Source organism: Mixophyes fleayi, chromosome 5 (genome assembly GCF_038048845.1).
Source record: "Mixophyes fleayi isolate aMixFle1 chromosome 5, aMixFle1.hap1, whole genome shotgun sequence".
In the NCBI taxonomy this organism is placed as follows: domain Eukaryota; kingdom Metazoa; phylum Chordata; class Amphibia; order Anura; family Limnodynastidae; genus Mixophyes; species Mixophyes fleayi.
The window spans coordinates 118,926,189-118,952,440 of NC_134406.1; the positions used below are offsets into that span (position 1 = coordinate 118,926,189).

The 26,252-nt window shown below is 42.0% G+C and overlaps 1 protein-coding gene and 1 long non-coding RNA gene across 4 annotated transcripts in view; one reads left to right on the top strand and one right to left on the bottom strand.

Moving 5' to 3' along the window:
• Positions 1-26,252, bottom strand: part of ADCY2 (adenylate cyclase 2) — a 1,242,889-nt gene that overhangs the window by 1,171,208 nt on the left and 45,429 nt on the right. The gene's annotated exons all lie outside the window — the stretch shown is intronic.
• Positions 1-26,252, top strand: part of LOC142158623 (uncharacterized) — a 62,565-nt gene that overhangs the window by 1,271 nt on the left and 35,042 nt on the right. For all 3 annotated transcript variants that reach the window (XR_012692818.1, XR_012692819.1, XR_012692820.1), the window contains exon 3: positions 10,013-10,119. This is a non-coding gene — a long non-coding RNA (uncharacterized LOC142158623). The remainder of the gene's footprint in view (positions 1-10,012; positions 10,120-26,252) is intronic.

The window sequence follows — 26,252 nt, forward strand, 5'->3', positions numbered from 1 at the left end:
GTCTAATAATAATTAGTTTCTTTTGCAGCATAAAAGAGTAGTACTCAGAAAGCTTTTCTTTCCCAAATGTGTCTTACCCTAGGCCTAGGCAAAGTGTCATCAGCCTAAAGTTTGAGTTCAAATCTGTAATAGTCTCCTATCCCTTATGGCAGCGGTTCCCAAAGTGTGCGCCGCGGCTCCCTAGGGTGCCGCGGCGCTGTCACAGTGGTGCCGCGGCCGCCCCTTACAAAAGAAGAATAAAAAGAAAACAACAAAAAACTTACCAATCTAGCGCCGCATCCTCTTCCTTACTGTTCTCACTGACTGCCGGGCGTGATGTCATCACGTCCAACAGTGTCAATAAGGAGCAGCCTGCTGCTCTCTGCTCTCTCTGCGCTCTCTGCTAGAGGACATCAGGAAAGAAGACAGCAGAAAATGAGGAAAGAAGGTGATTTGATGAAGGGGATACAGAGTGATATGATGAAGGGGCACAATGTGATGGTGAAGGGGCCTAAATGCATATTACATTATTTTGACCCAAACACTTAAAAAAATGGACTACCCGGTAATTATTTTGGCTTAGGGGTGCCTTGGAAAAATTATGGTGACTCTAAGGGTGCCTCAAGCTGAGAAAGTTTGGGAACCACTACCTTATGGGGTTAAAGGTAGAGATGCTCAGGCTCAGTGCCTCGGGACCCGAACACACCCGAACTTAGGTGATCTTTCGCGCTTTTTCGGAATCGAAAACGAGGCAAAACGTCATTGTGACGTCGTCGGATCTTGGATCTCGCGAGTTTTGGAATCTATAAATACTGCCCTCCACGGCGATCTAGTGCCATTTGAGAGAGGGATACAGAAGGGGTAGCATAGAGTGTAGAGCAGTTGGGCAGGCAAAGTCAGAGAATTGAAAGAGGAGGGTGGTAGCAGTGTTAAAGAAAGTAATCAGTGACATTCATAAGAGCTCCATAGCTCCAGTGTTAAATCTCATTGCAGAAAAATACAAATACTAGTGCTGCTGGCAGGGTTGGTGTAATTCTGCAGTCCAATTCTATTGTGTTATATAGGTAACACACAGATAGGAGAGCTCCAGTGTTAAATCTCATTGCAGAAAAATACAATTAATAGTGCTTACAGGGTTGATTTAATTCTGCAGTCAAATTCTACAGTGTTATATAGATAACACACAGAAAGGAGAGCTCCATTGGTAATTCTCATTGAAGAAATACAAATACTAGTCCTTGCAGACTTTTCTTCTAATTTTGCACCAAAAAGTGTACGGTGTTATATACACCCAAAGACAAGAGCTCCAAAACTCCATTGCTAATTGTCATTTCTGAAATACAAATACTAGTCCTTGCAGACTTTTCTTCTAAATTTGCACACAAAAGTGTACGGTGTTATCCAAATGGATTCACAGCAGTACACAGAAGAGCAGGAGCAGCAAGCAGCTGCTGCAGCCAGTCCGGATGATAGAAATCCCTGTACGTCATCAGGTAAAACCTATGTAAAAGTACATAGTCTTTTTAAGTCAGGGGAAAAAAAACATAAAAAAAACAACTTTTCCTGGATTACAGCTTTTTTTCTTCACCCCGTTAAAAGGTATCTGCCGGAAAAAAATAAATTGCCAACATGCCATTCTACACACGTAGTGGCAAAGAAAGAATGAGGCCTTCGCCTTTCTCTATGAGTGCGAGATCTAAAATTGTTACTGAGGCATCTTCTTGTAAGGTTACTCGTGACCAAGCAAGACCATTAAGTCGGACGCCAAAAGTGGTGCACAAGTACTTTTACGTGTAAAAGCCGAGCTGGTAGAAAACAGTAAGGCATTAGAGGAAAATGTATGCTCAGATTCTGAACTGACACCAATCCCTGAGTCCATCCACTAGTGCTATATGTAATTGTGACCATTCTGATAGTGTACCCATAAAGAAGGCCCCTTTCAGCATTTCTGCTGATGTGTGCCTGAACAGCCCAAGTGTAGTCGGTGATACACCAATTGAGGATGCCACTTTGGAATTGGAAGAGGATGAGGCAGGGCCGGATTAAGGGGGGGCACAAAGGGCACGTGCCCCGGGCCCCCCTCTCTCTGAGGGCCCCCCGCCGCCGCCCCCATGCTGATCGGATCACCTGTCAGTTGGTGATCCGATTCTTCTGCTTGTGTGACAGTGGAGCCCCCTTGATGCAGGCGCATGTGGTTATTGCTAACATTATTCATTATGATTTCATATGATAAACAAATCTTACAATAACAAAACAGTGTAACCTAATTCTTTACTAAGTTACAAAAGTGACTTGATCTACAGACCTATTTGGCACAGCGCAGGTTAAAAAAAGAGAACGTTATAGAGTTCCACTGTATAAAGAACAGGTGGGAGGGGCCTGTGCTGTCTTCCTTTGCATGAAGTCACACCCCTTGTGTGCACTAGTATGATCCGGGTATCAGTCTTGCTATAACAGCAACATGTGCATATTACAAGTAAGCAGTCATGTGTCTGTTCCCTATCGTCTCATTGTATGAGGGTCTCAGAAAGTCCTGGGGTGGTTCTGGCAGCCCTTGTTCAGTTAAGGAAGCAGGCATGTTTTAGTAGCCTCACTGTTGGCTAAGTGGTTAAATCTTTTCTCTTTCCTGCTTATTTGCTATTACCTGGTTGTATGTGCAGTATCACTGGAATTAAACTAATTGTGCAACTAGAAAGAGTTTGAACTTTAAATATCAAAATAGTGTTAACATAAGGTATGTACAAGCAATTAATATCTGTCTGTCTATCTAGTTTTCTATCTATTTATCTATCCAAATACTTATTTCCCTGATAGATATATATATATATATATATATATATATATATATCTAAGCAGACCCTTATATCCCTGAACCTGTAACTTCTCTTTATCTCCCTGTCCCATCACATACATCCCTGTTGTGTATATATAGGAGCAGCCACTTGTACACCTGATCATGAGTACTCTCATTAGAGGCTAGCATAAAGTAGTATGTGTATTTATAATGAATTTGTGTAATCTATAGTAATATTTTACCTAATGTTGCATATATCTGTCTATAGAGTACTCTAGTAGCTGCATTTGTGTAGGTCTTCTCCATAATACAGTATTTTTATATAATGTTGTACCTATGTATCTATCACATTTATTTCAGAGTTATCAATCTATCACACATATCCACATCTATTTCATATCTCTGTATTATATATATATATATATATATATATATATATATATATATATATATATAGACGGTCAAAACTGATGCACATTAAAAAAAAAATTACAGTATCAGTGCTAGTTTCAGGGACGGGCTGGGACGGGGAGCTGGGTGGCATATGCCCGCTTAGCCGGACAGGAAAAAGACTATTTTGGGCCAGTCCCTGCACTGGCCCAAGTCTCTATTGGAGACCAGCCACCTTCTATCAGTGGCCGCGGATCCTTCCGATCCATCCTCCCTCCTTCCCCTATGTGTGGCCTCCTACTTGTGTCACATGGGACGTTGACCACATGACAGGTGCCGTCCCATGTGTGAAGAGAAACGAAGCCATACAGCGCGCGGATAGAATAAAGCTAGTGGGGGTAGTATGCTAATATAATGTGTGAGGTAGAGGGGGTAGTATGTTAATATAATGTGTGAGGGAAGGGGGGTTCTTAATATAATGTGTTTGTGAGTGGGGTAGTATGTTAATATAATGTGTGTGTGGTATGTTAATATAATGTGTGTGTGTGTGTGAGGAGGGTAGTATGTTAATATAATGTGTTTGTGAGAGGGGGTAGTATGTTAATATAATGTGTTTGTGAGGGGGTAGTATGTTAATATAATGTGTGTGTGAGGGGGGTAGTATGTTAATATAATGTGTGTGTGAGGGGGGTAGTATGTTAATATAATGCATGTGTGAGGGGGGTAGTATGTTAATATAATGTGTGTGTGTGAGGGGTGTAGTATGTTAATATAATGTGTGTGTGAGGGGGGTAGTATGTTAATATAATGTGTGTGTGAGGGGGGTAGTATGTTAATATAATGTGTGTGTGAGGTGGTAGTATGTTAATATAATGTGTGTGTGAGGGGGGTAGTATGTTAATATAATGTGTGTGTGAGGGGGTTAGTATGTTAATATAATGTGTTTGTGAGTGGGGTAGTATGTTAATATAATGTGTGTGTGGTATGTTAATATAATGTGTGTGTGGTATGTTAATATAATGTGTGTGTGTGTGTGTGTGTGTGTGTGTGTGTGTGTGTGTGTGTGTGTGTGTGTGTGTGTGTGTGTGTGTGAGGGGGGTAGTATGTTAATATAATGTGTGTGTGAGGGGGTAGTATGTTAATATAATGCATGTGTGAGGGGGGTAGTATGTTAATATAATGTGTGTGTGTGTGTGTGTGAGGGGTGTAGTATGTTAATATAATGTGTGTGTGAGGGGGGTAGTATGTTAATATAATGTGTGTGTGAGGTGGTAGTATGTTAATATAATGTGTGTGTGAGGGGTGTAGTATGTTAATATAATGTGTGTGTGAGGGGGGTAGTATGTTAATATAATGTGTGTGTGAGGGGGGTAGTATGTTAATATAATGTGTGTGTGAGGGGGGTAGTATGTTAATATAATGTGTGTGTGAGGGGGGTAGTATGTTAATATAATGTGTGTGTGAGGGGAGGTAGTATGTTAATATAATGTGTGAGGGAAGGGGGGTTCTTAATGTAATGGTGGATTGCAGGTGGATGCTAATTATTTAATGGGTGCTATTTTATTATGGGGTGATGGTGGGGCAATTTAATTTAATAGTGGGGTCTATCAATTTAAGATGGGGTGATTGGACCTTAAAATTTAATGCTAGGGTGGTTTGGAAGCTCATAAATGAATGTGAGGCTGTTTTGGGGAAAATTAGGTCTTTTTATTAAATGTGAATATGTGAATTAATGCCATGGTTGTGGGAAATAGTTATATTTTTTAAACATAAACGCCATTTAATTTATTGATAGGGCTGTTTGGAGGGATGGAAATATGTTTATATATTAAATGGGAATACTATTGTTTTAATGCTGACGCTGGTTGGAAATTTCCTTAATCCAGCTCTGGGATGAGGGGGATATTTTTGTAGCAGACGAGGGTGCTAATGAGGATGTTGATGAGGATGATGTTGTTTGTGTAAGTCCTGCACCAGTGGAAGCACGTGCCAGAAGTTCTGGCACATGATAAGAAGAAGGCCATTATCATGCCTGGACATAAGACCAAAAAAGCCACTTCTTATATGTGGAATTATTTTGACCCAAATCCTGCCAACAGTTGTCTAGCCATTTGCAGTGTATGTAAAGCAACAGTCAGTCGAGGGAGGGACCTTAACCATCTAGGAACCTCATCCGTGTTACGCCATTTGATATGAGTACATGGCCAGGTGTTGGGAAAATCAGAAAATTATGCTAAAAAAATAACAACAAGCAGTCCATCATCAGCTAGGACCCTTCTCTTACCTACATCCCGACGCCTGCAAACTACACCCACAACACCGTCCTTGTCAATATCCTCAATAGCGATCGGAGTTAGTCCTGCATCCAAGTTGCTAAGGCTAGATGACTCCTCCACTATCCTGGATTCCTCAGAAGAATTCTTGAGCGTTAGTCCCACTGCTTCTGCTGCTGGGGGTGGATCTTCAACCCAGACCAAGAAGAAGACTACTAGTAGCTTACAACAATTGACTGTTAAACAATCCTTTGCAAGAGGAAGCAAGTATGAAAGCTGTCACCCAGTAGCAAAGCGGATCACAGACGCCATGGCGACTATGCTAGTGTTAGATCTGTGTCCAATATCCAGTATTAATGCAGCTGGTTTTAGACAGCTACTTGAGGTCTTGTGTCTATGTTACCAAATTCCATCACAACGCCATTTCAGTAGAAAAGCTATTCCTCACCTCTACCAGATGGGTTTGTAAAAAAAATTTATTATTGGGCTGCAAAATGCCATTCTACCCACTGTACACTTAGCCACAGATATGTGGACAAGCGGAACTGGGCAAATTAAAGATTATATGACTGTGACAGCCCACTGGGTTGGTGATTCACCTTCACCAGCAGGAACAGCAGCAGCATGTACCAAAGTACGTCACATTTGTCAGAGGCAGGCTACTCTGTGTATCACTGGCTTCACTAAGAGGCATACAGCTGACAATCTGTTACTTAAACTAAGGGATGTCATTGCAACATGGCTTATCCCACTTGGACTCTCCTCAAGATATGTCATTTCTGATAGCGCCACCAATATTGGCAGAGCATTACAGCTGGGTGAATTCCATCACATTCCCTGTTTTGCTCACAATATAAACTTGGTTGTGCAGAGCTTTTTAAAAAATGACAGGGATGTGCAGGAGATGCTGTCTGTGGCCCGTAAAATATCTGGACATTTCCGGCATTCGGCAACAGCGTGTAGAAGATTGCAGCAGCTGCAAGAGCAATTTAATTTGCCTTGCCACCAACTGAAGCAAGAGGTGGTGACAAGGTGGAAATCCACCCTGTATATGCTTCTGCGTATAGAGGAACAGCGAAAAGCCATCCACGCTTACTCCACAAGCCATGACATTGGGAAAGTAGGGGGGATGAATTTTAGTCAAGCGCAGTGGAGAATACTTTCTGTGTTGTGCATGGTGCTGAAACCATTCGAAGTAGTCACCTGTGAAGTGAGTTCAGACACTGCGAGTTTGAGTCAAGTTATTCCTTTAATTAGACTTCTAAAAATGCAACTTGAAAAACTGAAGGAGGAGATTAAACAAAGCAATTCCGCTAAGTATGTCGGACTTGTAGATCAAGTACTTTATTCCCTTCGCCAGGATCCAAGAGTTATCAAAATCTTAAAATCGGATCACTACATTTTGGCAACTGTGCTTGATCCTCGGTTTAAGACCTATGTCTTCTCTTTTTTTCCAACTGACCCAGATCTGAAGAGATGCAAGGAGCTTCTGGTGAGCAAGATGACAGCTCAAGTGTTACGTGACAGTACGGCATCTCCTTCTTCAGTTTCTCACTCAACTGCTGCTAGGAAAATACTTAGCTTTCCCAAGAGAGCCAGGGATGATGCAGATGACTCTGCACCAAATTTTGACATCTGGTCTGGTCTAAAAGAATTGACCAAAAAACGTGACACCTCTGCCATAACTCCACCTGATCCTACTATCAGCATCCAAAGGATGGTGGAGGATTATTTTCATGACAGCATAGAAATAGACACACCAGACAGTCCCTTTACATACTGGGAGGAAAAAAAAAAAAGGAAATTGGAGACCCATGTACCAACTCACTTTGCACTGCCTACTTCAAAATACTGAGACTTCTGTAATGGTGGATTCCAGCAGTGATGAATTAATAATGTGTGAGGATGATGTACACACTAATGAGGGTGAGGATGAGGCTGAGGATGATGACGACAACATCTTGCCACAGTAGAGTTCATTTAACACCACTGTTATCTTAGGTGGCTTAAGGGCATTGTTACCTTGTTTTGTGGGGGCCCAAACAAGCCAAGCACTTCAGCCACAAGGAGTGACACTTTTGTGGCTGAAGTGCTTGGTTTGTTAAAGTGTGCATGTCCTTTTTAAGATCCAACATAAGGAGGGGTGGGAGGCCCCAAGGACAATTCCATCTTGCACCACTCTTCTTTTCTGCCACTGCTGTGTGCGAATGTGTCCTAGGTGTGCTAGTAACTGCCGTGTGTTTGAGTCATTGCTCTGTCGCTTAGCATCCAGCCAGGTCGCTGCAGTATTTGTCGGAAAGTGAATGAAAATGATAATGTGACCTGTGATGTAGTCAAAATTGACTGCAAATGACTTGAAATTAGTGTTAGTGAGGTTAATAATAATGTAGGAACAAAAAAAGGGCAAAATTATGTGATTTAAGCATATTTTAGCAATTTTTCGGAAAAAATACAGATCCAAAACCAAAGAACACGAGGGTGGTTTTGCCAAAACCAAAACACAAAGCTAATCCAGATCCAAACCCAAAACCACTTCACGGGGGTCAGTGAGCATCTCTAGTTAAAGGGGGTTTGTCAGGCTAATTGGGCTACTTCCATGGTGTGTCACAGTGGGAGTTGCTTAGCATGCCTTATTATAAATCTCCAGCTGGGCTAATGATCCCTCTGTTTGTGCCTTTCAGCAGGTTGGAAAAAGTAGCACTCACCTCTATTGAGCTTTCTTTTTCTGTCTTCCTTTCTGTGATGTGGTTTACTGTGAGGTTTTCTTTTCTTTTTCTTTTCTTTTCATTGACATTTTCACTATTCATTTCTTATTCTCCTTACTTTGCTCCCCTGTAAAATTTATATATTTATATTTCCCCCTTTCTGCCTGTCCTCCTCTGCTTTTTACCCATCCTTTCCCTGCTCTGCTATTCTTCCCTCCACCCTTTCTCATTATATCTGGCCCCAGCGGCGCTCCCCATCTCCCTCCTTAATAAATGCTGTACTCTCCTCCTATCTCCAAAATCCATGCTGCTAAGTGTCTGCTGGGGGCAAGGACTCGTGCAGCCCTGGTTACCTTGTAGTTTCTGGTTGTGCTGCAGGCCTTGTACTGGTCAGTGTCCCAGGGTGGCCTGGCATGGCTGCTGACTCCATAACCCCCTCAACCCAGTGGCTTGGTGGGGGTGGGGGGGTTCTTGAGGTATGGTGTTTCCCCTTCATCAGCCCTGGGGAGTGATGTGGTCCCACGTTGTGGTTGCTCCTGGACCAGTATTGCATCCTCCTGCACTGTTGACATCATTGGGTGGACACCCAGCCCAGCGTGATCAGTTGACAGTGCCCTGCCTCTGTCCCATGGGGTGTCCCATGGGCTAAGGGGAGTCATCTTCTGTCTCTCCACTGGGATGCCAGCATCTCAAGGTTTTGTGGCTGGTACTTGGGATTGACCTGGTGCTACTTTCATGTTCTGGCAGGGCCTTTTTCACACGCTTTCCAGTGGTTACTTCTATTGACCTGCTCCACCATCCTCGGGTGCCTTTTCCGCAGTTTTTCTTGCGTACGACCTCTGATGTTTTTTCTACTGCAGTGTGGTCTGGTTGTTTTCTGTCTTATTCTTATCCTTGGTTCCCATCTGGGTTTGCAATGTCCTCTTCTTGCCCTCAGTCGCTGGTACTGGACTTGGCCCCTTGTCATTCTGCCAATAGTGCTATTGGAGCTAAATGTTCTGTTTCAGCAAGGTTCTCAAAGCTTTACATCTGCAGAAGAGAGGCGAACAAGCTAAACAGGCGGCAGTGGACCTAGTTCTGGTTGGCGATCCTAGATCTGATGACGGCCCTGGTGCGCTGGGTGAGGATGATATTACTTTTGATGATGATAAGCAAACTCTAATGGGGAGTCCTTGGGGTTGTAGATATGTCCAAATAAACTGTTTAAGGTTCTGCGCAAGCATTTTGTAGGCAAGGGTATTCCAGTGGGCAGGAGTCGAGGTGGTGTCCCTCATAGCATATCAAGTATTATGTGTAATGACATAATAAGGTAATTTTTAGTGCCATGCATCTGTATATGCTGGACAGAATTTAGAAGGGCCGGTATGTGGACATGTTTGACATTTCTAAATATTCAGTCTGGCTTATAAAATGAGTCTGGATTACAAAATGGAGTACAGCAGCCATGTTTGTATTTATATGCTACATCTTTAATGAAAGTAAGTTTTGCAAGAAATGAAAATGTTTATAACTTTCATGCTTTATGAAATATACGCTTTGCAAGACCATACTGTTTTGTATTTGTACTTAATTTGAAAAATAATGATAAGAGAATCAGTGTTTCCAAACGTCCGACACATTGTGGTTAAGGAGGCACATTCTTTGAGTAGAGGTGCAGCTAATTAATAGTTATCCAATCAGAGTAAATACCAAGCTAACGCCCCTCTGTGTAAGGGTACCAAGGGTGCCAAGATTATTGCTTAAAGCATATTGACAAATGTATTATTGCTACCATTCCGATCTGCTTAGTCAGATTTTCCTGGATCACGTACCTTAATAAACTTGACTCTATTTTAAAAACATCAGGTCCTTTGACTACTTTGTTTTAACAGCTATAACATTTGGTGGAGAATGCGATCATCAAGCTACATCTTGTGGGGATTCGGCACCTGGCAGGGAAAGATTTACTACCGATGACAATATTGGTGGCCACCGCGAGGTAAGAGTTTGTTTTCTGCTTGTGTGCTCTCATTGAAAACTGTCTCTCTGGGTTGTCCAGGACTCTTGGAGGTGAGCTCTGATGGATTTTCTATGCTGTTTAGTGAGTCATACAATCTGATGTTTTTTTTCCTCTTTCTCTTTTATTTGTGTATTGAATTTAGAACAAGGTGAATGTTTCTTTGTCATTCTCATTATTGCGCTTATTGGTTATTGATTTTTGTCATTGTACAAACTTCTTAGGTTTATTTGTGTTTCCTGCTTTTATGCAATGACCCTATCAACGGACAAGTATTGCTAAGTTAAGGGTAACTTGTGTCCTGCCTGTATTGCAGCACTGTACAGGACTCAGACAGAGTTAAATCTTGTAACTAGCATTGTGTTATGTTGTGAATCTGTCATTTAAATGGGGAAAGGAATATATTTACTTCTGGATATCCCGGGGACGGGGGGCGGAGACCAGTTACAAGTACAGGAAACATGATTTAATTGTTGTTAAGTACCTTAGGCACTGGCACAAGCAGATTTCTGACAAATTAACCTTTATAACAGGTACCTTTGATGTTGAAATTTCAGGCAATAAGAGAAAAAAATGTTTTAAAAAGATTGTTTGAAGAATAAAAGTCATGTAATATGTATGTTGTAGAGAGTAAGCAATTAAATTATGTCCCCCAGATGTATGTACACTATATGGACAAAAATATTCGGACGCTTGACCATTATACCACCAGGGACTGTAATGACATTGTATTCAAATACATATATTTTAATATGGAGTTGGTCCCGCTTTTGCAGCGATAACAGCTTCCACTCTTCTCGGAAGGCTTTCTACAAGATGTTGAAGTGTTTCTGTGGAAATTTGTGCCCATTCATTCTGTAGAGTATTTATGAGGTCAGGCAAAGATGTTGGACGAGTAGGCCTGGCTCGCTATCTCCATTCAAGTTCATCCCAAAGGTGTTTGATGGGGTTGAGGTCAGGGCTCTGTGCAGGCCAGTCAAGGTCTTTCACACTGTACTCATCAAACCATGTCTTTGTAGCCCTTGCTTTGTGCACAGGGGCACAGTCATGTTGGAATAGAAAAGTTCCTTCCCCAAACTGTTGTTACAAATTTGGAAGCATAGCATTGTCCAAAATGACTTGGTATGCAGAAGCACTTCACTGGAGATTTGGTGGAGGAGGGATACCATTATCCCTCCTCCACCAAACTTTACAGTTGGCATAATGCAGTCAGCCAAGTAACATTCTCTTGGCATCAGCCGAACCCAGACTTGCCCATCTCCACAAAACATGTTTCCACTGCTCCACTGCTCCACAGTCCAGTGTTGGTGTGCTTTACACCACTCCATCCGCTGATTGGCATTGGTCTTGGTGATGTGAGGATTGCATGCTGCTGCTCAGCCATGAAAACCCATTTCATTATGCTCCGCTGCACAGTTTTTGTGCTTACATTAATGCCAGTGGAAGCTCGGAACTCTTCAGCTCTGGAATCAGCAGAGTGTTGGCGACTTTTATACATCATGCTCCTGAACAGTCATTGACCTCGCTCTGTGACTTTACATGGTCTTCCTCTTCGTGGCTGAGTTGCTGTTGTTCATAAACGCTTCAACTTTCTAATAACATCACTTACAGTTGACCATGGAATATCCAGAAGGGATGAAATTTCACGAACCATCTTATTGCAAAGGTGGCATCCTATCACAGTACCATGCTTGAAATCACTGAGCTCTTCAGAACGACCCATTTTGTATCACAAATGTTTGCAAATGGAGACTGTATGGCTAGGTGATTGATTTTATACACCACTGGCAATGGGTCTGAGAGAAACACCTCAATTAAAAAATTAACAGGTTTGGCCAAATACTTTTGTTCATATAATGTATATATGATAAAAAGCTATATACCCCTCTCTTTTCTGTGTGAAAATCCTGTGTTACAAGGGGGGGCTGCAGCTATAACGGAGAATTGATGCTCCAATATCTCTCCTTAACAAATATCGTACACTTTAAAAGAAATCTTGAAAAAATCTATGCTTTGTTTATCTGACAATGCATGTATAATTGATAAAAAAAAAAATGATTCATATATGCTTCAATAATTTAAGAGTAATTAAAACATCTCTGGAGTGGTAACAACACATTGAAGCTGATCAGTATTTTTTTTTTAAATCATGCTGGGTAGCGGAGTTCCACAGTTGTAGGCTATAAGATATCAGGCAAATTTCAGTGAGGCAGTGAGTGTCTTTGTTTTTATTTTATGCTGGATTACCAGAAGAATAACCTTTGTTTTTTGCTTGACCATTTTGCTTATATGTATAGACAGTTATATATAATTGTTTACCCTCTAAACTTGTATGAGTATAATTTTACTACATTTCGGAATATCAATCTGGGGGTAAATGTATCAAAGGCCGTTTTTTTCATCTCGCGGGAGATCGGCGTCTTTGCAGCTAAAATTTAAAGGGGCGATGGCTTGTAAAGGCAAACTTGACGTTACAAGTCATCGCCCCTTTAAATTTTAGCTGCGAAGACGCCGATCTCCCGCGAGATGAAAAAACTGGACTTTGATACATTTACCCCCTGATGTGATTTTTGCTAGTAATATTACTTGTGATACAGTGCCGGGATTCCAGCTAGGTCACTTAGTTCTATTGCAGGTGTGTGTAAGTGTTTTTTTTGGGGTGAGACACTGAGTGGATATGGTGCAATATTAGATAAAGATTACTTCTGTATACCAATGACGGTATACTGTAGTTCCAAGCCACTATATATTGCAAATATCACTTCAGATTGATATTCAAAAATGTCATAAAATGATACTCATGCAGGTTTAAAAGGTAAAGAATTACATCTTCCTGTCTGTACATATAAAAAATGGAAAAGCAAAAGTCAAAGCTCATTCTTCTAGTAATCAACCATAAATTTAAAACAAAGACACGCACTCACAACAGCACTGTTGAAAGCCCGTTGGATAACCCAGATCCCACTCTGTATGTTGATGGAAGTTAAAACAGATCTGAGAACGGTGTTTTACTGTCAGAATATGCAGCAGTCACTGACAATGAGGTAATGAAAGATAAGGTATTACTACAACCACACTCAGTTGTGTGTCCTGCCCACAAATGAACTTTTTTACCCTCTATCACTGTTCCAAAACATCTATCTAGCAGGGACAACCCATTTAGTGTATCCCAGGGTTGGTGCAATATTTCTCAGTGCCCTAGGCAACATTTCATATTACCCCCCCCCACCCACACCCCCCCCCCCCTCCAAGACACCAAATAGTCACTTCCCAGACCCTCACACACTTCACTTTTGTTAAAAAGAAAAAAAAAAAAGAAGATCAGCCTTACCTCTGGCTGCAGTGATGTTTCATAGAGAACGCTGTCCAGACTCCACTGCTGTCCAGGGGCAAATACAGGATTTCTAGAGGGGAAGTATCCAAGTGTCACTGCCCCCCTGCTTGACCATGTCCCCCCCACAGCACACCGCCCCCACTTGACAATGTCCCCCTGCAGCACACCACACCCCCTGCTTGACCATGTCCCACCCTGCTTGACAATGCCCCCACCTACTTGACCATGTACTCCCCTGCAGCACACTGCCCCTCCCTGCTTGACCATGTCCACCCCTGCTTGACCATGTCCTCCCCCCTGCTGCAGCATCATGTCCTCCCCCCTGCTGCAGCATCATGTCCTCCCCCCCTGCAGCATCATGTCCCCCCCTGCAGCATCATGTCCCCAAATGTTGGAGAAAAACACAATCAAATTCCAGTATAAGTACCCCAAACGGAAAAAATACTGTTACTTACATATAAGTAAGACGAGTCACTCCTATCCCAGGCTGATCGGACGGACTCAGCTGTCGACGTTAGATTAGAAAGACCGAGAGGGACAGAGTAGGTGCACAAGTGAACAGTACGTCCGTTGTATCAGCTGCTCCACAATACGATCAGGCAGGGAAGCCGATTGCAAAACAATAAACTTTATTGACACAATTATTCGATGCAACTGTTACAAAGAAGAGTGAATAGTAAAAAGCTACAAGTAGTCAACTAATTGATGCATATAAAACGGATGTACCAACTCAACGCATTTCGTTCTAATAAACTGAACTTTGTCAAGAGCAATAGCATGATATGAATCGTCTGCATTAAATACACTCTCATTGATTGTCTGCCTTGCGTGAAAGGTCATAATATCCGCATAAAAAAAACAATCTTAAAGGCATAGTGATTAAAAATAACAGCAATAATATACATTCTAATCAGTACCCAAAACAATCGCATTGTGAAACCACATCTGTAACAATATAACTATAGTATATAAAAATAATAATATAATCCAATGTATATTTCTACACAAATAAACTGCATTGTATTTGGTTGTTGAATACCACATACACCATTTCATCTAATTATCTGGTTAGATAGAAAATAAATGAAAAAGAAAAATAAATTTAAAAAGCATATATAAGCAAAACTATGTCACACAAATGTCTATTAATATTAACCTCCTAAATAAAATCATTAGATCATTTATAATTATAGTAATTATCATACACATATGTGAAAGGCATATATAACTCATATAATAGATGTATACAATTGCTAAATCAAATCATATATAACACATCTCTTACAAGCATGTGGGACATACATAACACATGTACTAAATGCATACACATATATATCTATAATATAAATGTCTAGTGGCGTGTGTTAGTCTGTCTGTGTGTGTGTGGAAAAAATAAAACCAAGCTGCAGCGCCACCTGCTGGGCGGACTTATACACTGACCTACTAAATTCTTAGTGTGTGTGGGAAAAAAAATTCAGAAAGGGCTGAAATTTGGTATACTAAGATGTTTTTAATTTGTTAATTTAATTTCTTAATTGTTAAAAGTGTTTATAAAGATTTAAAAAAAATATATATATATTTCTTGAAGGAGAAGTGACAGTTGGGAGTGGTTGGTGGTTGCCGGGGGTGACAGTGGGGAGTGGTTGTTGGTTGAAGCCTGGGCTATGGCCCAAATGCATGACAAGAACCTTTTCAACACCTTAAGTAGCTTGATTTGACTAGAATGCATGAGTATCATGCACGGGTTAACTTGTACATATATATATACATATATACATATACACACACATATATATATATATATATATATATATATATATATATATATATATATTAGGGATGTGCACCGGCCACTTTTGGTGTCTCGTGTTTTGTGTTTTGGATTCGGATTTGCTTGAGGTTTTGGGTTCGGATTTGTTTCGCAAAACACCTGACGAAAGGTTTTGGATTCGGATTTATTTTGAAAAAAGCATAAAAAGTGCTAAAAAACAGTTTTGTGTTTTTTTTCTTCACTCCTACGCTATTATTAACCTCAATAACATTCAATAACAATCATTTCCACTAATTTCCAGTCTATTCTGAACACCTCACAATATTGTTTTTAGGCCAAAAGGTTGCACCGAGGTAGCTTGAGCACATAATGCCAAAAAAAGAGGTACAAGATGGAATTGTTCTGGGCCCTCGCTCCCAACCGTCGCGAGATTCGACGCGAGACTTGGACGACAGAGCCTCGTTTTAAATTTTTTGCCCGCCGGAAATATCCGAACAGTGCTCGGATCCCGTTCGGATCCGCACTGTTCGGGTGGGCTCGGATTAGCGGAATCCGAGCCCGCTCATCTCTAATATATATATATATATATATATATTGTAACAAAGGGAGGCATTTATCTGACAAGAGGCAGAGAAAGTATACAAACAGAATAAAACATTGGCACAGTTATGCACCTAGGTTGAGATTAAACCAGGTAAAAATGTATGTGTAGTTTAAGGTTTGTTAACTTTAGGGGTGTGCACCGGCCACTTTTAGTGTTTTGTGTTTTGGGTTTTGGGTTCTGATTAGCTTGAGGTTTTGGGTTCTGATTTGTTTTGCCAAAACACCTGACGAAAGGTTTTGGTTCTGATTTAGGGTTTTGGGTTCTGATTTATTTTTAAAAAAGCATAAAAAGGGTTAAAATCAAGTTTTTTGTTTATTTTTCACTCCTACGCTATTATTAACCTCAATAACATTCAATAACAATCATTTCCACTAATTTCCAGTCTATTCGGAACACCTCACACCTCACAATATTGATTTTAGGTACAATATTTGATTTTTTGGTACAGCAGCAACAGTGAACGTATTTTGAAATAGCAGTACCTATTTTTTGGTACAGCAGCAACAGTGAACGTAGTTTGGAATTGCAGTACCTATTTTTTGGTACAGCAGCAACAGTGAACGTAGTTTGGAATTGCAGTACCTATTTTTGGGTACAGCAGCAACAGTGAATGTAGTTTAATATCTGATACGCATCTATGTGGACTGCGTAGTGGAGTGGCCCCGGTACCCAATTTGGTACCGGGGCCACAATATATCACCCTCAACTGGTCTGAATTCCACTGCACATATGGCTGCTCCTACATCCTCTGCAGCATATAGAGGGTGTAGTTCGAGCGCGTCACTACCTCTTGTTTTTGATGACCATGGTACAGAGCATTCATCATTGAGATCCCATCAAGTATGTCAAAGACAGACAGCGTCGAAGTGTTATTTGTTGACTTTGTGAACAAAAAAACTGTCCCCGTTGCAAATCTTCGTGCAATGAAGAGTGACTTTTTCATTTAAAGGCTAAAGCTTTCAAGTGTAGTGTTTATAACATCATTACACCAACAGGTAAAAATCCTTTTAATTGGGATAATGGAGCCACAAAGGAAATTGCACATATGTAATGCCCGCACAATGTAACTGGCGTTGTCTGACACCACAAATCCCCAGGAGAGTCTAAGGGCTAGATTTACTAAGCTGCGGGTTTGAAAAAGTGGGGATGTTGCCTATAGCAACCAATCAGATTCTATCTATCATTTATTTAGTACCTTCTACAAAATGACAGCTAGAATCTGATTGGTTGCTATAGGCAACATCCCCACTTTTTCAAACCCGCAGCTTAGTAAATCTAGCCCTAAGTGGGTTAAGCCACTAAGAGATTATTTCCCTCAGTTTCTGGACTGATGCAACACTGGACTCAGCAAGGACAGAGCACTGGACTGATGCACCACTGGACTCAGCAAGGACAGAGCACTGGACTGATGCACCACTGGACTCAGCAATGACTTTTTTTTTTTTTTTTAAAGGATTTTTGTAGAATTTTTCTTTTTTTTTTTCTTTTTATGGAAGAATTTTTAATACTTTTAAAATAAATATGCACTTAGCAGAACAAAGCACAGGACAAAAGCACCGCTGGACTCAGCAAGGACAGAGCACTGGACTGATGCACCACTGGACTCAGCAGGACAGAGCACTGGCCAAAGCACCACTGGACTCAGCAGGACAGAGCACAGGACAAAAGCACCACTGGACTCAGCAGGACAGAGCACTGGCAAAAGCACCACTGGACTCAGCAGTACAGAGCACAGCACAGCACGAGAAATAGCAGGACAGAGGACCACCTAACACACCTTCCCTCTTCCCTGATCAATGCCTGAGTGAAGATGGCGGTGGCAAGTGGGGAATTTAAAGGTTCCGAGTATCGCGAGATCCGACAGCGGGATTATGACTCAGAGCCTCGTTTTAAGTTTCAGAATCGGCGGGAATACCCGGACAGTGCTCGGATCTGACTTGGATCCGCACTGTTCGGGGGGCTCAGATTCCAGGAATCCGAGTCCGCTCATCCTTAGTTAACTTACATGATTTCCTCTCAGCAAACAGACAGGGTGTGTCTGTTAGTGCAAACAGAGCCAGTGATGGGCGTTTCCTTTTAAAGAGAAGGTGGGTGTGTCACTTGCTGTCACGGATCACTGTAGAAATACATCTAAGGAGGCATGGATAAGGTGAAAAAACAAACGATGTTTATTGCTGGAGAGTATAAACAGGTGATGAAATCATAAGTTTGCAGAAATACCAGATATTCAGCAGTTGCAGGTAAATGGAAGGTGAGGAAAGATTCCAGGCAGCATATACAGGGTAAGTCCCAGGTTCACATGTGAAACAGGTCAGCAGAATGTATCTTGAAATAGATCTCACCCAGCATAGATCCAGGAGCACCACAGGAGGAAGTGACCTCAGAGTATAACATCAGGATGACAACAATAACCAGCAATGTATGCTGGGAGTGACAGGTTTAAGAAGGGACACACCCACGTGCAAGGAATAATTACAGGGCAGGTTAACCCCTGATACAAACAAGTAGGACACAATAGCAGCACCTCTGGTGAATGAAGGTACTGCTGCAACACACAAAATGAACAAATAATGAAGTCCAAAAGTCCAGAAGGCAGGAGCTGCCAGGCAAGGCAGTAAGCTGTAAGCAGATCGTTACACCTGCCCATCAAGCTAGGGCTGGGGGAGGAGTATCATGCATAAAAGCTTGTTTGTGTCATTTGTGCACTGAGACCAACGCTGGGGAAGCTGCCTGGTCTTTAGAGAGATTGTCTATGTCTAGCTAGCATTTAGGGTCTCCATATCTGCTGTGAAATTTATGTGGTGTCAAATACATGTTAAACCATCCTGTCAATAAAGCTGCATAAAAAGAAGTTGTTCGCGTGTGCCTTAGCAGTTGCGGGCCCTTGCCACAAGTAGTATCAGGAGTGGGATGCTCCGGAAAGAAAGTTTCCGCTACCCAACCCGCGCAGACGTCAACATGGAGGAAGTAATGAGAGCCCTCGTGAATGTGGCCGCTGCGCAGCAAGAGCAGCAAGCTCAGATGCTACGAGTTGCCGAGGCACAGGTGGAAAACACCAGGCTCTTAAGGGAAGAGCTAATCCAGATGAGGCATGACAGAAATGAACCACCTGGTCCGGTTCTGCAGAAAATGTCACCAGCTGATGACGTAGAAGCATATCTGGTGTCTTTTGAGAGACTTGCAAAAAGGGCAAAATGGCCTCCTAAAGATTGGGCTGAAAGACTGGCGCATATCTGACTGGTGAAGCTCAGTGAGCTTATATGGATCTAGATGAGGAACGGGCCTCTGATCATTTGTGCCTAAAGTCTGAGATATTGGCTCGCATTGGAGTTTCCGGGCCAGGCCGAGCCCAGCGCTACCACCAATGGCGCTATAATAAAGAAAAAACAGTCAAAGCTCAAGTGGCTGAGCTTTCTAAAATTTTAAAGAAATGGCTGCAACCTGAGGAGAATTCGCCTTCTCGGATTATTGAAGTTCTGGCGATAGATCACTGCATCCGGGGGCTGAACCGAGATTTGCAAAGGTGGGTTCTGAAGAGCTTGCCACCATGGTAGAAAGGTTTTGTGCGCTACAGCAAATGACTAAAGAACCTTCCTTTATGCCAAAGCAGCTGCCATGCCAAAAGCCAGGTTGGACAATCCTTGCTACAGGACCCAATGGCAAAACTGCTACGGACAGAGGGCCAGGTGCAAAGCTGTCTAATCTGAAGTGTTTCGAATGTGGTGAGCCAGGCCACTTTAAGGCAGAGTGTCCTAAACTACAGTAACCTATGGACTGTTCCGTGGCACATATTGGGCCTGCTTTTCCAAGCTGTTTTACCATGAGTCCCACATCAGGAAGTCCTTGTTTGTTCCAGGTGACTGTGCTAATCAACCAAAACCTTTTTCTGGCCTTGGTTGACTCGGGGAGTGAACTTTTATTGGTTTCCAGCTCTGCCTTAACCGAAACCATAGCTTCTCGGTTGCCCAAGGTGAAAGTTCTTTGCGTACATGGCACGACAGAGGTGTATGAAAGAACAATACTACCAGTCACAGTCAAAGATAAAACTGTTATGGTGGTAGCTGCCATAGCACCTAAACTCCCATATCCACTCATTTTGGGGCGAGACTTCCCACTGTTTAATGATGTCCTCGGTGACCGGATCTGGCCGGACATGCCGGCAACTGATGCAACGGTCGGAAGCCCGGTCTTAAAGGAACCGCCTAAGAATCCACAACATCTGGACATCGATCTTTGGGAACCGCCAAACCGGAATGCCACCCTGGGAGTCATAGCCGGAGTTCCACAAAAGCATCCACCTGCGAGGAAACTTGGACAGTCCAAACTAGCATTGGTCGGTGATGTCGCAGATGAGCCCACCCCGCCTGTGAGTACGGATACGTACTGGTCCGCAATACCAATTTTGTTTCCTCTGTAGGACTTTGCTCGGGACCAACTTAATGATGCCACTTTGGAACATGCCTTTAAAAGTGTGACTGAGGTAAATGGGGTAGCGAAAGCCGCCCAGCCTGCAGAAGGTATACCCTATTTTATTGTCAAAAATAATTTCCTGTATAGAGTTGCTGTTGTACAGGGTGAAAAAGTAGAACAATTGATGGTTCCTCAGGTCCATGTACCCCATGTGTTAAGAGCAGCACATACACATGTCTGTGGGGGACACTTAGGGGAGGATAAAACACGGGAATGAGTTCTGCTTAGGTTTTACTGGCCCGGGGTACACATGGCAGTGAAAAAGTATTGCCAGTCCTGTCCCATTTGTCAGTGAACCTGTCCCAAACCCATGTAAAGGGCACCTCTCATTCCAATACCAATAGTACAAGTTCCTTTTGAACGGATAGCCATGGACCTTGTGGGGCCACTGGAAAAATCTGCACGTGGGCACCAATATATACTAGTGGTGCTTGACTATGCAACCAGGTATCCAGAAGCAATTCCCCTACGAAACATAAAGTCCAGCACCATAGCTAGAGAACTTGTATTGATGTTTACACGCTTGGGAATACCTAAAGAAATCCTCACAGACCAATGTACTCCATTCATGTCCAAACTGATGAAGGACATGTGCCAGTTGCTAGGGGTTATGGTGCTTCACACCTCTGTATACCATCCACAAACAGATGGCTTGGTGGAACGCTTTAACCGCACATTAAAGCACATGCTCAGGAAAGCAGTGGCTCAAGAGAAAAAAGATTGGAAAACTCCTATTCCCTATTTGATGTTTGCCATCTGTGAGGTACCTCAAGCTTCAACAGGGTTTAGTCCCTTTGAGTTATTGTTTGGGAGACAGCCCAGGGGTATCTTGGATATGTTAAAAGAAGGGTGGGAGCAGCAAGGTCCCAGGGAGCCAAATCTGGTACAATTTGTGTCCCAAATGTATGAGAGGCTAGCAAAGATAGGGCCCATTGTGCAGCAACATGTAAAAGAGGCTCAGGAACGACAGAGGAAAAATTATGATAAAAGTGCTGTTGTTCGATCTTTCAAGCCTGGGGACAAGGTCCTAGTACTAGTTCCCACCCAGGAAAGCAAACTTTTCGCCCATTGGCAGGGTCCATATGAAGTTCTAGGAGCTGTCGGTCCTGTCAATTAAAGAGTCCGCCAGTTAGGTAGGAGAAGGGAGGAGCAAATATATTATGTTAACCTCCTTAAACCTTGGCATGATAAGGAAACCTCTCCTCAGGTAGTGAGTACTGCCATTGAAAAGTCTGAAGTGCCCATAGAGCCAGCTTAGTCCATTCAGCAGAGACAACAGACTGAAGAAATGATTCGCCGGAACAGGGATGTCTTCTCTTACATTCCTGGGCGCACTACTTTAATCGAACACAACATTGTCACTGCGCCAGGAGTCATTGTAAAGCAGAAGCCGTATCGTATTCCAGAAGCCAGACGGGTGGACGTGAGAAAGGAGATCGAGAAGATGCTCCAGTTAGATGTGATTGAAGAGTCCACTAGTGAGTGAAATAGGCCCATTGTGCTTGTCCCGAAACCCAATGGGACAATTAGGTTCTGCAATGACTTTAGGCGCCTAAACAGTGTGTCGCAGTTTGATGCCTATCCGATGCCACGTGTGGATGAACTAGTGGAAAATCTTGCTGGTAGCAACTATTTGACAACCCTTGATCTAACAAAGGGTTATTGGCAAGTTCCCCTGACCTTTACGGCCAAGCCAAAGACTGCATTTTCCACCCCTGATGGTCTCTATCGATATAAAGTCCTACCCTTTGGGTTGCATGGGGCACCTGCCACCTTCTAAAGGGCCATGAAAAAATTGCTACGACCTCACACAGCTTATGTAGCCGCTTACCTGGACAATATAGTGATTTATACCCCAGACTGGGGATCACATTTAGCCAAAGTTGAGGAGGTCTTAGCTTCATTAAGGTCAGCAGGATTAACAGCTAACCCAAAGGAATGTGTCATAGCTATGAGAGAAGCCAAATATTTGGGGTACGTTGATGGTCAAGAGCGCGTAAAAACCCCAGCTAGATAAAGTGGAGGCAATCAAAAATTGGGCAAGACCAGAAAAAAAGTCTCTGTTAAAAACCTTTTTAGGCTTAGTAGGTTACTACAGGCGGTTTGTGAGCCACTTCGCCACTAGAGCTGCTCCACTAACGGACATGTTAAAAAAAAGTTGTCCAGATAGATTAACCTGGTCTGACTCTGCAGAAACCGCCTGGTCTGATCTTCGGTTAGCTCTTTGTTCCTCCCCAGTTCTACAAGCATCGGATTATACCCAGTGGTAATTATGGTGATGATATATACTCCAGACTGCTGCTTCTGGTGTTGGCTTAGGTGCATTCTTGTCACAGGAGAAGAAAATTCTGTCCTGTACCTAAGTCGTAAGTTGCTTCCAAGGGAACAAAAATATGCCACTGTGGAGAAATAATGTCTCACCATAAAATGGGCTACAGAAGCTCTGCGCTATTATCTCCTAGGCAGAGAGTTCACCTTAATAACAGACCATGCACCATTGAGATGGATGCAGACAAACCGGGAGGTAAATGCCAAGGTAACCCGCTGGTTCTTGGCACTGCAACCTTTCAAGTTCTCAATAGAACATAGACCTGGGATTCTGCACAAGAATGCAGATGCATTGTCACGAAAATATGCGCTCCTCGCGAAGTCCGTGTCCCCCTACTTGGAGACGCTAGGGGGAGGGATATGTAACAAAGGGAGGCATTTATCTGACAAGAGGCAGAGAAAGTATACAAACAGAATAAAACATTGGCACAGTTATGCACCTAGGTTGAGATTAAAACAGGTAGGTTGTGTCTGTTAGTGCAAACAGAGCCAGTGATGGGCGTTTCCTTTTAAAGAGAATGTGGGTGTGCCATCAAGCTAGGGCTGAGGGAGGAGTATCATGCATAAAAGCTTGTTTGTGTCATTTGTGCACTGAGACCAACGCTGGGGAAGCTGGCTGATCTTGAGAGAGATTGTCTATGTCTAGCTAGCGTTTAGGGTCTCCATATCTGCTGTGAAATTCATGTGGTGTCAAATACATGTTAAACCATCCTGACAATAAAGCTGCATAAAAAGAAGAAGTTGTTCGCGTGTGCTTCAGCTGTAGCGGGCTCTTGCCACAATAAATATATATATATATATATATATATATACACACACACACACACATACATATACATGCACATCCCAAAAAAGATCCTAAAGTCAATCATATATATGATAAAATTAATAAAATAAAAGAATCAATAATAAAAAATAATAAAAAAACATATATGAATAAAAAATTGTATTGAATGACAATATTGATCCCACCAAGCAGTTGATACACAGATGGATCAATCTCTTTATAGAAGGGATTTCAATTCTAAATCTATATTGAGACCAGCAGGTGTTAAAGTCTTTAATTTATTGATCCACCTAACTTCCTCTTTGTTAACATTCTTAAGCAATTTCGCGCCTACTCCTGTTTTGTTGTACTGATGCTATGGCCATAAATTTCAAACCCACAGGATTACAATTATGGTGTTCACAAAAATGTTTAGAAACACTATGAAGTGCATATCCCTTCCTAATGTTTCTAATATGTTCTCCAATTCGCACTATTAACTTGCGAATTGTGCGACCCACATACTGCATCTGGCAAGGACATTCCAATAGATAAATGACATTCTGAAAATAGCAAGTTAAACGACTGTTGATATTAAAGGTCTACATCGTTTGATAAGATGTGAATGTACATACGGATTGTTTGTCCGGTAGCCCAATGTTTTGCAACTGGTGCAAATGCCATAATAATAAAACCCATGTTTAGTGACTATATCAAATAGCCACGTATGGGAATTGGATTTGACAGGTTAGTAATTATGTGTCAACTTATAATTGAGATTCGGGGCTTTGCGAAACACCAGTTTGGGTTGACGTGGTATAATTCCCTGAAGAACATGATCTTTTTGTAAAATATGCCAATGTCGCTTGAGAATCTTATTGATCTGCTTGGCTGATTTGGAAAAACCCATAATAAAGAGGACATCTTGTCCCCAATTTTTAGATTCTTTTGTTTTGGTATTGTCTTTTGTGTATTTAAGTAAATCAAGTCTATGCACGGTGGCGTAGTGGTTAGCACATCTGCCTCATAGCACTGGGGTCATGAGTTCAATTCCCGACCATGGCCTTATCTGTGTGGAGTTTGTATGTTCTCCCTGTGTTTGCGTGGGTTTCCTCCGGGTGCTCCGGTTTCCTCCCACACTCCAAAAACATACTGGTAGGTTAATTGGCTGCAATCAAATTGACCCTAGTCTCTCCCTCTCTCTCTGTCTGTCTGTCTGTCTGTCTGTGTGTGTGAGTGTCTATAGTAGGGAATTTAGACTGTAAGCTCCAATGGGGCAGGGACTGATGTGAATGAGTTCTCTGTACAGCGCTGCGGAATTAGTGGCGCTATATAAATAAATGATGATGATGATGATGATGATCCATCTTTCTAACATCAAAAGCATGTTCTACCAATTGTGGATCATACTGTTTTTCAACAAATTGTTCTCTCAACCGAACACTCTGTTCTACAGAAACATCCACATCAGTGCAATTCCTCTGAATACTTTTAAATTGTTCAACAGGGATATTATTGAGCCAATTATGGTGATGATGACTAGAAGTTAATATGTACCCATTGACATCCACTGGTTTCATATAGGTCTTTGTTTTAATATCTTTCCTTTCCACATATATTTCTAAATCTAAATAACTAATCATCTCCTTACTAACCATAGATGTAAATGACAAATTCTTGTCATTATGGTTGATATATTCCAAGAAGTCATCTAATGAATCACGGGTACCTTGCCAAATCATGAGAACGTCGTCAATGTAGTGACGCCAGAGCACTAGACTTGCTCCATGCCTCTCGGGAGGCCAGATGGGGTCATCCTCCCATTCGCTCATGAACAAATTGGCATAACTCGGGGCAAACTAAGTGCCCATAGCAGTCCCTTGTATCTGAAGGTAGAAATCACCATTGTACCATAGATAATTATGTTCTAAAATGAATTGTATGCTATCAAGAATGAAATCAATCTCATTCCCAGGTAGCCTATTAGCCTGCTCTAAATAATATCTAACACTACCAAGTCCTTGTTGATGTGGTATAACTGTATACAATGAAGTGACATCGCAAGAGACTAACCAATAATCAATTAATAAAACTGTGACCTTCTTTAGCCACTTTATTTATGTCTCTGTGTCTTTATTTTTAGATACGTTAGTTAAGTACGTAAAGGTCTTGTGAAAGGGAAGATGGGCATACACAGTGAACTATTTACTAATTTTTGCTATACTAATGTATCAGTAATTTGATTAAAACAAAGTGACACAAAGAAAGAAATCATACACATCATACTAAATGTAAATATGGCATGTTCCCAACCCCAGTGTAATTCCTCTTACAAATTTAATATTTTAAATAATACAAAGCGGCTCAGGCCAAAGTTATGGGTTCTCTTTTGTGTTGCCCAGGGGACTGTATTTTGTGTGTTGAAAAAGGGCTTACTTATGGTTACCGGCTGGGGCTGATGGATCTTGTTTCCTCGGCCGAGTTATCCCTGCAATAGTGATATGATATATCCAAGATATTGGGCCAGTCCACGCAATCTAACCAATTGCAGCCCTTCAACTCACAGTGTACAATCCCCTAAAAGTGCCTCACATACATAAAACTCAAACAAATGTGAGAGAAGATGGCGCTATACGTGGATAATACAGATGCTCGAAGGAGTTCAGGGCCAAGTATGATGGCCATCCATGTCTGGTATTGGCTTTTAAGGATGTGGAGGTTTATCTTAAGGTTTCCCAGGAAGGGAGGGAGGCCGTGGATGGTTTTTCGCAGTGCTGTTCTGGCACATTGGGAGGCCTGGCACTCCCCTCCCGCAGAGCGCATAATGCTATGTGTTTAATAA